This window comes from Lithobates pipiens, unplaced genomic scaffold (genome assembly GCF_037356315.1).
Source record: "Lithobates pipiens isolate NorthernLeopardFrog02 unplaced genomic scaffold, aLitPip1_a1.2 Scaffold_19, whole genome shotgun sequence".
NCBI lineage: Eukaryota > Metazoa > Chordata > Amphibia > Anura > Ranidae > Lithobates > Lithobates pipiens.
In genome coordinates this window covers 234,532,401-234,548,702 of record NW_027507764.1, presented here as the reverse complement: position 1 = coordinate 234,548,702, position 16,302 = coordinate 234,532,401, and positions in this window count along the sequence as shown.

Below are 16,302 nucleotides of genomic sequence, written 5' to 3'. Positions count from 1 at the left end.
AGGTCTCCAGAGGGAATCGATTGTTCAAATATATAAGGCATCATATAACATTACCCAGAGAAAGAACCGCGCTGTCCTAAGAGTTAAATCTTAGGGTGTGTGTCTCCCATAAGGAAACTTTACATGTGAAGAAGAAAAAATAGTGCAGTGTCAACCAGTAATTGCGACTATACCTAATAACTAAAGAAGAATTTTATGTGCTAAAATTGTGATCATAAATATGCATCAACAGCAATAGCACATCTTAAACATGTTATAAATGATACTAAAATACAACAACTACACCATTATCATGATACGTGTAAAAAAGTGACTCTAGATGCATATACATCAACACCAACTATAATAAGGGGTACAACTTAAAGTACTCTCTATATACAAATGTCCATAATCCAATTATTCAGGTGGATCCGTGAAAGCTATAAAAAACACCACGTGTCAGATATAATATTGGAAGACTCGACTCTCTGTGTCCCATTCGAAATCTCAACGTATATTGTAGTGCACCACCACCAAAAATGAGGATTGGCTCCTTACCGGATGTCCTTAAATTGCACGTTTCAAGAGATCAAGCCAGGCTATGTACATCCCTCATTCATCCATAGGCTCCGCTCACATACAAGATTGCATTTCAGACAGGCTCCAATACATTTGTATTAAAAGGTCCACCATAAGGGGGCGTGGCTATCGAGCTACTGCATGGACGTGTAGGCAGTTAGCTCCGTGCTAGAGTTGGGGAAAACATCGTTTTAAGGGGAGCATTCCAGCTCAACTTTGCACCATCTGCCTGGGAGACATCCCTCACTCCTTCGCCATGGCCAAGAAGAGAAAGGGAACCTCGCACTTGCAGAAACTCCAGCACTTTTTCCCGCCTCGTCGCCCACATCCAGCGGATCCTCGGCATCAACGCCCAGCCCGGGGGCTCCCATACGTCCGCTCGCCGCGAGCCCCCGGAGATCTCCACCCCGCTGTCCCGAAGCCCGGCAAAATCCAAACCCAGGCTGACGACGGACCCAACCGACGACAAGGTGAGCGGGGACCATGACGGCCTAGATGACACCAGGGAGCTGGCTGAAACGCTCCAATCCTTTCCCACTACCAACCAGCCGGTGTCCGACACCACGCTGAAGGATATGCTAGTATCCCTTCGTAGCTCCCTCCACGCAGACCTGATGGACTGTATGCGGAGTTTCAGGTCCGACATGGGGAACTAGGCGAGAGAGTGACACACGTGGAGGAGAAAATGGGGGAATATGCAACCTCATACAACTCCCTAGTAGATGCCCATAATGAACAGGCTGACGAGGTGACTTGGCTCAGGTCAAAGGTCGCAGACCTCGAGGACAGATCCCGCCGCAACAACCTCAAAATTAGGGGGATCCCTGAAGCAATCACTTCAGGGCAATTGCTGCAATATACTCAGGATATGATGAAATCCTTTCTACCGGACGTAACTGAATCAGACTTGGTGATCGATAGAATACACCGCATTCCCAAGCCATCACATCTACCAGACAACATCCCTAGAGATGTTCTCATGCGGGTGCACTTCTATCACGTCAAAGAAAGTTTTATGTCTGCCTACCGCAAAAACAAGCAACCGCCTGAACGCTATGCAAACATCCAACTTTTTGCAGATTTGTCCCAGTATGCTATGCAGAAACGCAAAGCCTTGCTATCTGTTACCAAAGCCCTGCGTAATCACGCCATCATCTACCGCTGGGGCTATCCAGCTAAATTGCACATAACCAAAGATGAGCAGGTAACTGTAGTAAACTCGTTGGAAGAGGGTTTAGCACTACTCTGCACTTGGGACATCCTCCCAGATCAGTCTGCGACACGTGCATCTCCACCGCCTCCAATGGATGTCAGCAACACCTGGCAGGTTGTCTCTAGGAAACATAAAGCTGCCTCCTCCAAGAGAAATACCTGAACTCTCCCCTGCACAATCCTACTGGAGACATGTATGCCCGACTCTCAAAGCACGCAAGCCACTAAGTGTTTATACACCCAATGACATACAGCGCAGTACTTCTGCCACGGGCTCCTGTGAAGGGCCCTTCTCTTTTTACTGAGCACGTTATGACTCTAATCTCTTTTCTTTCTTCTCTTTGCGTTTATTTTGGTTTTGTTTCCCCCTGCCTCTTGTTTTTCTTATTTCTTGCCCCATTCCCTTCCCCTCTCTTCCCCAGGATGGACCCTGCTACATTACTCGGAGTTCCTGTTTTGCTATTGAAGATCACTTCTACTACTGGACATTGGATAAAACCCGTATGCTCTACTGAATTTAGGTACGTCAACTTCTATCTTTCCCTTGTGATTTTTACAAATGGTAAAAGTAGTCACCTTTAATGCCCATGGGCTCAATCACCCGGCTAAAAGAGCTGCCCTCTGGAAAGAGGCCAGTAAGCTGAGGGCCGACGACTTATGCATACAAGAATCGCATCTTACCCTGCAAGACCAACACAGACTCAAACATAGGAAATACCCCCATGTTTTTCAAGCCTCTGTGACGCATAAACATAAGGGCGTTGCTATTGCTATTAGTGACTCGGTAACCTTTACCCTCAAATCTCTTGTCGTTGACCCAGAGGGACGTTATGTCATTGTAATAGGAGAAATCAACAACAAGCTCTATACAATAGCCAGTCTTTATGCTCCCAACTCCCATCAGCTACGATTCTTAAAAAGGCTGCTGAAGAAAATTGCTGAAGTGAAACAAGGTGCTCTACTAATATGTGGTGATTTCAACATTACTTCGGACTATACCATTGACACCACAACCAAATCCAAGAGACCTTTACCTACAATCCAATCCACTCTTCACTCCGAAGAACTGTATGACGTCTGGAGATGTCAGCACCCTGGAGAAAAGGACTTCTCATTTCATTCGGCCAGGCATAACACATATTCTCACATAGACATGATTATTGTTGATAGAAATTTGTTAAGAGCAACATCCTCCTCCGCCATCCACAATATCTCCTGGTCAGATCATGCACCGGTTTCGGTTGTGGTGGCGGAGAAGGATACCCCTATTGGGGATTTTGTGTGGAGAGCCAACTCGAGTCTGCTCCGGGTACCCAGTTATGTGACCTCTCTGACAAATACGTTGCAGGAATTTTTTAGCATTAACACAGATTCTGTTTCTAACCCTATGACCTTATGGTGTGCCCACAAGGCGTATATGAGAGGCATATTGTTACAACTTAGCTCTAAATTAAAAAAACAGAGGTCTGCTAAGTTAGATTCTCTGCTTCAAGAGATTAAAAACTTTGAAGTCCAAAATAAGGTCACTCCTGGGGCTGCTCTGGCGGACAAGTTGACAAATCTCCGTTATGAACTAAGGGGACTGCTTCTAGATACTCATGACAAATATATCAAAGCCTTAAAACTTAATCATTATGCTTATGGCAATAGAGCTGGGAAATTACTTGCTAGCAAACTGAAAGAACACAAAGCCCGCGCTAGAATCCCCTTTATTAGAAACACACCTGAAGGTGCCAAAATTTCAGACCCCAGGGGTATAGCCGATACCTTTGCCACGTACTACTCTTCTCTTTACAATATAGATAAGGACCCAACTTCAGACCAACCTTTAGAGGACGATATTCAGGCCTTTTTACAAAACCTTAATCTCCCGACTCTTTCCCACTCACAATTGACAACTCTTAACGCCCCTATCTCAGTAAAAGAAATTCAAGCAGCTATTCACGCATTACCCTTAGGCAAATCTCCTGGCCCTGACGGCCTTCCAAATTACTACTACAAGATGTTTATGACAACACTATCTCCCACATTACAAGACGTTTTTTCCAGAGCAATTTTGAACGCCTCCTTCCCTCCAGAGATGCTTAAAGCATATGTGGTTACTATCCCTAAGCCTGGTAAGACTCCAGATACCCCTCCGAATTTCCGCCCTATATCCCTCCTAAATACAGACGTCAAACTTTATGCCAAAATACTAGCCCTCAGACTTTTAGACATTCTCCCTTCACTGAACAGTCCTGACCAGTCAGGCTTTACAACTTGTAGACAACCCTCGGACGCAACTCGCAGAGTTATCAACTCAATCCAACATGCCAAATCCTGTCGGACGCCTTCTCTACTCCTCTCTCTGGATGCGGAGAAGGCGTTCGACAGGATACACTGGGGGTACATGATACATGTCCTTAAAAAATTTGGTTTTACAGGACCCATATTGTCGGCTATCCTAGCCCTCTACTCGTCACCCTCCGCCCAAGTATATACCTCAAACACACTATCCCGAACCTTTAAAATTACAAATGGCACGAGACAAGGGTGTCCACTCTCACCTTCCATCTTTAATCTACTTATCGAACCCCTTGCGGAAAGAATTAGATCGCACCCAGATATAATTGGCTTCACCTTTCATAACACTTCCCATAAGATTAATTTATTCGCTGATGATGTCATCTTATTTCTGAACTCTCCCACACACTCTTTACCCTGCGCTCACTCCATTTTGCAAAACTTCAGCCGAATTTCATATTACAAAATAAATTTTTCCAAATCGTTAATCCTTCCGATCAATGTCCCTCCGAACCTTCAAGCTACTTTACAAAGATTATTCCCTTACACCTGGAATGAGGACAGCATAACTTACTTGGGTCTCAAATTGGTTGCTGATCCAACTAAATTGGCTGATATAAATTACCACCTGCTTTCCGACCATTTGCTTAACCACTTGCCGACCGCCGCACGACGATATACGTCGGCAGAATGGCACGGGCAGGCATATGGGCGTATATATAAGTCCCTGCCTTCCCGCGGGTGGGGGGCCCGATCGGGCCCCCCCGGTGCCTGCGGCGGTCGGTATTCGTTCGGGAGCGATCCGGGATGAGGGGGCGGCCATTCATTCATGGCCACCCCCTCGCGATCGCTCCCGACGAATAGAAATGCTCCGTGACATCACTTCCTCTCCTGTAATGTAAACACAGGAGAGGAAGTGATGTAATCTCTCCTCCGTGTCGGTATTTTTCGTTCCGGCACCGAGGAGAGAGGATCGGTGAGTTGCACCAACACACCACACGTACAGTAGAACATGCCAGGCACACTCACACCCCCCCTTTACCCCCCGATCACCCCCCCCAATTACCCCTGCCCCCCTCAGTCACAGTGACACCAATTGCATTTTTTTTTTGCATTGGTGTCATTTGTGACTGTAATAACTGTTAGGGCAGTTAGGGTTAGCCCCCTTTAGTTCTAATGTGCCCCCCTAACCCCCCAATAAAGGTTTAACCCCGTGATCACCCCCCGTCGCCAGTGTCACTAAGGCTGGGTTCACATTGCAGCGGTTTATGAGAACGAATGTGATCCGCACCGCACTGCAGTGCAAATCACATCCGATCTCTGTGCGATTCGAGTTCAGCCATACAGAAAGTATGGCTGAATTCGCGCCGCACCCACCGCAAATTCGCACGGGACCCTTTTTTTGGTCCGCAGCAGAATCGGATCACATGGGTGTTCACACCATGCGATCCGAGTTTGCAGATCGCACTGCGATATGCGAACTGATCTGGGGGTGTCATTAACATTTCACTGACACTCCCAGCAGTTCGCATAGGGCAGTGTGAACTGCCGCCGGGAGGCATGCGATGCGGGAACCCGCTGCGGATTTGTGGCGTTCCTGCATCGCTCCAGTGTGAACCCAGCCTAATAAGCGATCGTTTTTCTGATCGCTGTATTAGTGTCACAGGTGACGCTAGTTAGGCAGGTAGGTATTTAGGTTCGCCGCAGCTTTTTATAGCGCCAGGGACCCCCATATACTACCGCATAAAGCCCCCTGATTGCCCCCTAGTTAACCCTTTCACCAGTGATCACCATATAACGGTTACAGGTGACGCTGGTTGGTTAGTTATTTTTTATAGTTTCAGGGCACCCGCCATTTATTACCTAGTCTCACTAGTGTACCCCTAAATTTAGGGGTGTCTACTTTCCAAAATGGGGTCATTTGGGGGGCGTTTGTGCCATCTTGGCATTTTATGGCCTTCAAAACTGGAACGCCCTTAGAAAGCCTGAAGGCGGTGCTTGGTTTTCGGGGCCCCGTACGCGGCTAGGCTCCCAAAAAGTCCCACATATGTGGTATCCGCGTACTCAGGAGAAGCAGCAGAATTTATTTTGGGGTGTCATTTCACATATGCCCATGGCATGCGTGAGCAATATATCATTTAGTGACAACTTTGTGAAAAAAATAAATAAAATAAAAAGTTTGTAATTTTCCCGCAACTTGTGGCAAAATATAAAATATTCCATGGACTCAACATGCCTCTCAGCAAATAGCTTGGGGTGTCTACTTTCTAAAATGGGGTCATTTGTGGGGGTTTTGTGCCATCTTGCCATTTTATGGCCTTCAAAACTGTAATAGGTAGTGAGGAGTGAAGTCAAATATTTACGCCCTTAGAAAACCTGAAGGCGGTTCTTGGCTTTCGGGGCCCCGTACGCGGCTAGACTCCCAAAAAATCCCACACATGTGGTATCCCCGTACTCAGGAGAAGCAGCAGAATTTATTTTGGGGTGTCATTTCACATATGCCCATGGCATGTGTGAGCAATATATCATTTAGTGACAACTTTGTGAAAAAAAAATTAAAAAAAATTAAAGTTTGTAATTTTCCCGCAACTTGTGGCAAAATATAAAATATTCCATGGACTCAACATGCCTCTCAGCAAATAGCTTGGGGTGTCTACTTTCTAAAATGGGGTCATTTGTGGGGGTTTTGTGCCATCTTGGCATTTTATGGCCTTCAAAACTGTAATAGGTAGTGAGGAGTGAAGTCAAATATTTACGCCCTTAGAAAACCTGAAGGCGGTTCTTGGCTTTCGGGGCCCCGTACGCGGCTAGGCTCCCAAAAAATCCTACACATGTGGTATCCCCGTACTCAGGAGAAGCAGCAGAATTTATTTTGGGTGTCATTTCACATATGCCCATAGCATGTGTGAGCAATATATCATTTAGTGACAACTTTGTGTAAAAAATAATGTCATTTTTCAATCACTTGAGGCAAAAAAATAAAATATTCAATGGGCTCAACATGCCACTTATCAATTTCCTTAGGGTGTCTACTTTCCAAAATGGGGTCATTTGGGGGGGGGTTTGTACTGCCCTGCCATTTTAGCACCTCAAGAAATGAGATAGGCAGTCGTAAACTAAAAGCTGCGTAAATTCCAGAAAACGTACCTTAGTTTGTAGATGTGACAACTTTTGCGCAAACCAATAAATATACAGTTATTGACTTTTTTTTTACCAAAGACATGTGGCTGAATACATTTTGGCCTAAATGTATGACTAAAATTGAGTTTATTGGATTTTTCTAATAACAAAAAGTAGAAAATATCATTTTTTTTCAAAATTTGCAGTCTTTTTCCATTTATATCTCAAAAAATAAAAATCGCAGAGGCAATCAAATACCATCAAAAGAAAGCTCTATTTGTGGGAAGAAAAGGACGCAAATTTTGTTTGGGTATAACATTGCATGACCGCGCAATTACCAGTTAAAGCAGCGCAGTGCCAAATTGTAAAAAGACCTCTGGTCATTTACCAGCAAAATGGTCCGGTCTGAAAGTGGTTAAAGAAACTACTCGATTATCTAAAGTGGAGCTTACGTGGTCGGGGAGACTGGCATCTTTTAAGATGCTCCTCCTACCACAAATCTTATATGTTTTTCGAACACTACCTTTACCTCTTTCATCCACACACTTAAGAAAATTAGAAACCATACTAACCAGATATGTTTGGCAATCCAAAAGACCTAGATGTTTGAAAACTCAACTAACGAAACACAGAAATGCAGGGGGTGTGGGATATCCAGTCCTTCTAGACTATTACAGAGCATCAATACTTGTCCAACTTAGAACGTGGCTCCGGGATACAGAGACTTCTCCGTGGGGATCTATTGAACGAGCAATGGGCCCTACTAAAACACTGTCGTCTATGCTCTTGCTAGACATGTGGAAACCATTTCCACTTAGGATGTTGCCTTTGACTATGCAGGCCTCTTTGCAGGCATGGAGGGCTCTCTGTAATAACCCTTCACCAGGTGATAATAAAATTGACATCCCCATACCCCTAGAAATATTAGCAGACATTATTCCAAATGTACCCCTTGGAAGATGGAGGGCCAAGGGGATTGAGACTGTTGCTGATTTATTTCACAATAACTCCCTGAAGTCCTTTGATGCTCTCAACAAACAATACGGGCTCCAAACTCATGACAGATACCCATATGGTCAAATCTCCCATTTTTTTGGGTCGCTTCATTCCCACAAACTGTATGTCCATGAAATTGCGTGGAAATATCTTACTTCATCACAGACCCAAAAGAAGGGAATATCCATATTCTACTTACTTTTTCAACAAAAGACGATGTTCTCTAAAACATCCTCTCATTTGAAATGGGAAAGAGACCTGGGGACCATCTATACCGCTCAGCAGTGGCAGTCCGCCTTTAGGACTCTGTATAAAGCAACTAGATGCATTAACCACTGGGAGCTTCACCAAAAAATCGTCCTGAGGTGGTATTTAACACCTTACCGCTTAAGTAAATTTTCTCATAATCACTCACAGCAATGTTGGAGGGGATGTGGTGAAATTGGTAACCTTAAACATATCTTGGTCTTGTAAGAACCTAAATAGTTTCTGGAATTCAGTGTTTCGCTTGATCTCTTCAGTCACAGGGATGATCACTCGCCCTAATGCAAGCCTAGCTCTCCTGAATCTGGGCATAGAACTTTTCCCCCCAGATCTCCGCACTGTGGTTATTCATGTGCTTTTGGCAGCTAGATCGCTTATAACAAAACAATGGAGGAGTGTTGTAGCGCCAAACATATCTGAATTATACCATATCATTCAGACTACCTCTGTGTATGAAATCCTCCTAGCCCGGAGGCGGGGATCGGAGGGAAAGGTCACACGTTTGTGGAAAGTTTGGATAGAACAGTTCCCTGTATAAATTTCCCAGAATAAGTCTACTGATGACTATTTATTGTAATTTGGTAATCTTCCCCTTTGGTATATTACATACTAGTGATAGGTTCCTTTGATGTATGTCCGAACAAAATAGAGGTCCATCCGATACTTACCTATATAGCACCCAAATAGTCTTCTCCATCCTTCCCTGTCTTATCTTCGCTCTCTTCCTTCTGTCTTTTTTTTTGTTTCTCTTCCTCCTTTCACATACGTTGGAATTTTCACGCACCTAGGTGTAATTCGTTTTAGTGTAATTTTGCAATAGATAAATGCGACTTTATATCCTAATACTAATACTATAAATGTTGACACTGATTTAATTGTCTAACCTCTTATTCGAATGTTACACGTTGTATGCTTTTTTGCCATAGTATCTTCTAATGTGTGTACCATTTCTGTCCTTTATTTACTAAAAAATTTTCAATAAAAACTATTGTGAAAAAATAAATAAAATAAAAAAGGTCCACCATAAGAAGGGAGAGAAAGCACTCCAAATAGTGTAAAAACGTTTATTAAAAATAAAAGATAAAAATAAGAAATACACTTACAAAGGTACTGTAAGGTTAGGCATATCACAGTGGGAAGCGTCGGCCGAACGCGATTCTCCACAACAATGTCCTTTTCTTCAGCTGGTATGTTCAGAGGCAATAGATAGCGTGTCACGCTGTCCGACGCGTTTCGTGAAATGTCACGTCGTCTCGGTGCACATAAAATTCTTCTTTAGTTATTAGGTATAGTCGCAATTACTGGTTGACGGTGCACTATTTTTTCTTCTTCACATGTAAAGTTTCCTTATGGGAGACACACACCCTAAGATTTAACTCTTAGGACAGCGCGGTTCTTTCTCTGGGTCACGTTTATAAGTATATAACTTTTGGTATATAGCAGAACTGCAGCAGTATTGGATGTGTATATATTTTTTTCATTTTCAGTGGTAGCGCGATTTTTTTCTTTTTATTTATCATATTGTGTCCGTAAAGGTGGTGAGCCTCATCAGGGTAAAAGAAGTGAGAAGTCAAAATCTGGCGGTAGAATGTGTGTTATCCTTGTGTTTCAAATTTAACAAGTTTATCAGGTATGATTGCCTCCATTTTGGCATGGATCACAGCATGTGTTACACGTTGTTTTACCGACACTTCACAGAGCTTGTCTGACTTCCAGCCTTTAGCTATAGATTGTTTTGCTGCCGTTGTGACATATAGTAGGAGTTTAAATTGGCGTTGTGTTATGTTTCGTGGATTATTATTTAGGAGAGCCACCGATGGATAAAGTTGTAAAGTAGTATCAAACATTGTAGAGTGTATAATATTAAAAATATCTATATTCTTATATCTCAGAGGCGTTTCCGAATCAATAGCATTGATAGTCAAACTGACTTAAAAGAAAGTGTGAGTTTATTTGTCACATACTTGGCATCATAAATACAATGTAAAAAGTATAATAGTTCAGTTCAGTGTAGGTAAAAATATATGAAATAGAATAGTTATAAAGCTGTAATAAGCGTATGAAAACATGTGTGTTTCAATGGTTGCTGCCTTCTGTCCATATTGACCTCGTGTGTCCTCCAAGAAGAAGCAGGAAATTACGTTCTTAGACTTCTGGCAGAATTCAGCTGTCCCAAGTCATCAATCTCTGTGTGAATATGTCAGTATCATCTCTCCAGTGGATGTGTGTGTGTCTGTGAGTGTCCGTGAGTGTTCTACTTCAATCTGGAAACGTTGGCTTATATGTTACATGTGAACGTCATAACCTCACAAACTTAGAACCTTGTATGGCACACATTCATTTCTGCTACCTTCAACAATGTGCGATCCAAAAGTAGATACTAACTCAGAGAGTCATATGGAGCTTGATTGACAAGCTCACATGTAACACTCCATACTTGACATAATGTGCTGTTAATGTAATGTCATATAACCATACATTTACATAATATGAACACATATTAGCAACTTTACATTAAGTAACTATATACTAATATGTATTAACATGACTGAGACTACTCTAAACTTATTTTAACAAGATATAATCCACAATGTATCATTGCTTTAGCCATGTAGACACATGTCTATTTTTGTCTTCTCGTGACATTCTGTACCAAGATACCATATATGTCATACTCAAATTGGCTACATCAGAAACTTATTACTAACTCAGCTTTAGATGAGGATATGTTTCACTGAACACTTGATCAAGGTCATTCACACATACTATTTATTATGATTAATCATAAAACGAAATATGTTTTGCAAGCTTGCCATAAATATATTATAATACCTATAAGTGCCGAATTATGAATTTGGAATAATATTCTAACATAGAGAAAATATTAAATATTTTTGACCAAAAGGTCTGGGCTACAGGACAAGTCCACCAAATGTGTAGATGTGTACCTGAGTCACTACAGTTTCGAAAACATTGAGGGGGTATTAGGGAAGGAATTTTGATATTCGTGCTGGCACTAGGTACCACCTGGTAAGAACTTTATAATTTGTTTCAAGGGCTACTATGTAAATATCTAAATGTTTCATTATTAGGGATATTGTAAGATTTGTTTAGTGTTGGGAATGTTATGATTTTTCGTAGAAGTGATGTATTCGTGTAAGACCCACATTTATCCAGGCCATGAAGGAGGAAGGTAAAGTCCAAGCTGGGTAGAAGGAGGGTTTGTGTAAAAAGGCGAGGAGTGGGTTAAGTGGAGTTTAGAGACCAAACCGAGATTTGAGTCTATCCCAAATGTAGAGGCTATGTTTTGTGACTGGATTTGTTATTGATCAACGTTGGGATGATGAAAGCCATAATAGATTTGTTGTGGAAAGAGGATCACAGTCCACCGATTCTATAGCTACCCAAAGAGGATTTTTTTTTTGTGGCATGGTACTTAGCTATTTGTGCTAATTGTGAAGCATAATAATATTTTGAGAAGTTAGGAACACTTAGGCCTCCACGGATTTGGGGCATAAATAGGGTAGGTTGTGGTAATCGTGGTTTAAGCTTACCCCAAATAAATTGGGCTGATTTGCTCTGCAGTATACGGAAAAAATGAGCAGGAACATGTATAAGGAGAATTCGGAACAGGTATAAAATTTTAGGTATTATTGACATTTTAATCACAGTGATTCTACCCATCCATGCTTGCGGTAAAGAAGACCATTTTTGCATTAAAGCAGTTAGTTGAGTTAGCATGGGTGGATAATTTGCAGAGTATAAGTCAGCTGGATTAGCAGTTAATGAGATCCCTAAGTATGATATATGTTTTGTCGACCATTTAAATGGAAGGGAGTCTTGTAATTGTTTTTGCAATTCAGGTGATAATGAAATATTTATGGCTTGTGATTTATGTTGGTTAATTTTGAGGCCAGATAATTTACCAAATTTAGTAAGTATTTCAATGAGGTTTGGGGCTGATAGTAGGGGCGAGGTTAGAAATACCAAGACATCATCGGCAAACATACATAATTTGTGCTGGTGACCACCTAGTTCAAGACCTTTTATATTGATTTTGGATCTAATGAGTTGGGCTAGGGGTTCATTTGCTAAGGAGGATAGAAGAGGGGATAATGGGCAACCCTGCCTGGTTCCTCTTTCAATGTTGAAGGGGTCGGAGTGGTAACCCAAGTAGGATACATAAGCTTTTGGATTTTGATAAAGAGAGGAAATCCATTTCAGGAACCGTTCTCCAAATCCCCATCTATGAAGAATGGCAATAAGATAAGACCATGACAAAGTGTCAAATGCCTTTTGTATGTCGATTGAGAGGAAGCAAGCAGGAATTTTGCGAGTTCTGGCTATATGGGCTAGTAGGGTAGCACGACAAATGTTATCACCTGTTTGTCTGGAGGGAATGAAACCAGTTTGATCTTTATGAATCAGTGTTCCGATAATTGGGTTAAGTCTGTTAGATCTTAGCTAATATTTTAATGTCTATGTTGAGTATTGAGATTGACCTATAGTTAGACCATGAAGTGTAGTCAGTTTGTGATTTAGGAATCATGGATATTAAAGCTAGTAAGGATTCTGTGTGAAAGGAATATCCTTCTAAGAGAGAATTAAATGCATTTGTCATAAGTGGGGATCGTAGTGTAGTAAAGTGTTTATAAAAGGTGGCTGAGAATCCATCAGGACCTGGGTGTTTGTGTAGTTTTAAGGATTTAATTGCAGATGTGACTTCCAAATTTGTGATCTGTTTATCAAAGTTTTCTTGTTGAGTAGCAGAAAGGGAGGGAAGTTAAATAGAGCATAGTAGAGTGTCTAAGCTTTTTGGGTCGAATGTATGTGTATTTTGGTATAAATCTTTGAGTTTTCTGCGGAATTCATTTAGTATTTTCTGTGGATTACTAAAATATGTGTTTTTGGTTAATTGTAGTCGAATAGGTTTCGGAATGTGGTCAGCTCTGCGTAGTGTTAATGCTAATAATGTGGTTGGTTTGTTTGCTTTCATATATAGTGTATGTTTTGTTTTGCGAAGAGCCTGTACCGCCGAGTCTGTCAAAAAGAGGTCCAGTTCTAACTTTGCTGTATCATAGGCTAGTTTAGTAGATTGAGAAGCCAAATTTTGGAACTCTTCAGAGGCTTTATAAAAAGTTTCCTCTAAATTGTTGTAAATTTGCTGTTTTAATTTGCGGCGGTAAGATGCTTGGCTGATACAGACTCCTCTAATGGATGGTTTGAGAGCTTCTCATAATGTCAGTGGATTTGTATCTGTTGGTAAATTATTCGCAATATAATCTTAAGTGGCTATTTCAATTTTTAGACGATATGTTGGGTCAACTAATACATTTTCTTTTATACTCCAGGATAGGTAATTAGGCCTTGGGATCAAGGATGAGAAGGTTGTCATGACCGCATTGTTGTCTGCACATGGGATGATTAAGGAATTTTGTATTTGTGGCGAAGTGCCAAAGTGGACAAATTGGTGGTCTATACGAGAAAAGGTTTTGTGGGGATGAGAATAAAATGTATATTGTCTTCTTTTAGGATTTTGTTCACGCCAAGAGTCAATAAGAGAATGTTGATCAAGCAGCTGTCGGAAATTAAGGCGTTGAGGTTGTAGTGGTGTAGGGAATTTGTCTAGAATTGGGTATATTACTTGATTTGAGTCTCCACACATCATGAGGGTACCCTTTTTATGTGATTCCACTACTGAGAACAGATGTGAGAGGAACGAAAGAGGATTTCTATTGGGGGCATAGTATGAAACTATGGTTATTTCATTGTCTAACAGAAGACCAGTAATTATTATCCACTTACAGACCGGACCATTTTTCTGGTCAAAGACCAGACCACTTTTTGTGATTCGGCACTGCGTCGCTTTAACTGACAATTGCGCGGTCGTGCGACGTGGCTCCCAAACAAAATTGATGTCCTTTTTTTCCCACAAATAGAGCTTTCTATTGGTGGTATTTGATCACCCCTGCAGTTTTTATTTTTTGCGCTATAAACAAAAATAGAACAACAATTTTGAAAAAAACGCATTATTTTTTACTTTTTGCTATAATAAATATCCCCCAAAAATATATAAAAAAAACTTTTTTTCCCTCAGTTTAGGCCGATACGTATTCTTCTACATATTTTTGGTAAAAAAAATCGCAATAAGCGATTATTGATTGGTTTGCGCAAAAGTTATAGCGTTTACAAAATAGGTATAGTTTTATGGCATTTTTATTAATAATTTTTTATTATTATTTTTTTACTAGTAATGGCAGCGATCAGCGATTTTTATTGTGACTGCGACATTATGGCAGACACATCGGAGATTTTTGACACATTTTTGGGACCAATGGTGTTTTTGACACCATTTTTGGGACCACTGGCAGTGAAGGGGTTAACCAGTGGGTGGCAGTGTAGGAGTTAAGTGTTCCTAGGGGTGTGCTACTAACTGTGGGGGGGTTGGGCTTTCATTTAGTGAATACTGATCTCTGCTCCAATCACATGGAGCAGAGATTAGCGTCACTAGTTGCTAGGCAGAATGGAGAAATGCTGTTTACAACGGCACTTCTCCATTCAGCCGTTCAGTGAGACAATCACGGGTATGCCCGCAGCGATCGAGTCGGGGGGACCCTCGACCGGACTCACGGGGGTCACGACCGGCACGCGGCCGCGCCGCCGCCGGTGTGCTCGCCATGGCAGGGCAGCATTGAAGATTGGACGTACCTGTACGCCAATATGCCTGCCCGTGCCATTCTGCCGACGTACATCGGCGTGCACTGGTCGGGAACCGGTTATATAAAGTCCTTCAGGATCCTTTATTTCCTTATGTAGAGTAAAGGGGGTAGTGTTATGAAATGCAATTAGCATGCCTCTTTGTTTCGTAGAGGCCGAGGCCATATAGACTTGAGGGTATTGCCGATTTATAAATTTAGGGGCGGATTGTGTTGAGAAGTGCGTTTCCTGCAGACATATTACATGTGCAGAAAGTGACGAGAAAGAGTGAAAGGCTTTTGTTCTTTTTTGTGGTGAGTTGAGACCCTGGACATTAAGAGTTAGTACGTTTAAAGGCATTTTATAAAACGTGAATGGAATAATAAAAATTTCTTAATAAGTTATTGTCCAATAGGGTAGTACTCTGGAGCAAAATAAAATAAATAAATAAAAAATATAAATAAATAAATAAAAAAAGGGGGGGGGGGGTAGGGAAGGATGGGAAAAAGGAGATGAAGAGAGGTTTAAATAGAGTAAGTAGAGAAAGTAATTTCTGGTTTTAGAACTGTAGAAGAGAAGTTGTTATGAAATACAGAGGAATGTAGCTCCTATGTGGAGCTAGTATCCAAGGGGTGGTGAAATATCACCAGCTGGTGGGTATAAATAGTCCAAAGAGTGTCCGGTCAGTAAGTCCAGTTACTCGAGGATCAAGTGAGAGCAGTAGATTGTCTCCGGGACAAAGGCAGCCTCCTCAAAGGTTATACCAACAATTATAAAACAATGAGAGTCACTAATAATACATTTGTTATTATTAGAACATTTAATAGGAGTGTTTACCTGTAACTGTTATTTCATACACTATAAGCAAAGGCAGTATATTAAACTTAATAAACCTAAAGAATGGTGTTGGTGCATTAAAGATAGGTAATCTGTGGAATATTACAATAAACTTCTATATTTATGAATTTGTAAGGATAAAGCTCTCATCAGGGCAAAGATTGTTTGATCTTATCATTTGAGATTACCTAGGATTTGTCACCATTAATTTAGTGACAATAAGTAAGAAGTTTCATATGTGCAATATCATCATAGAAGATTTCATTTGTTCTTCAGGATTTGGTGGAGGTGATGCAAAACGACTCCGCTTGTTGGTACTGGTGAGGGCTTGTTGAA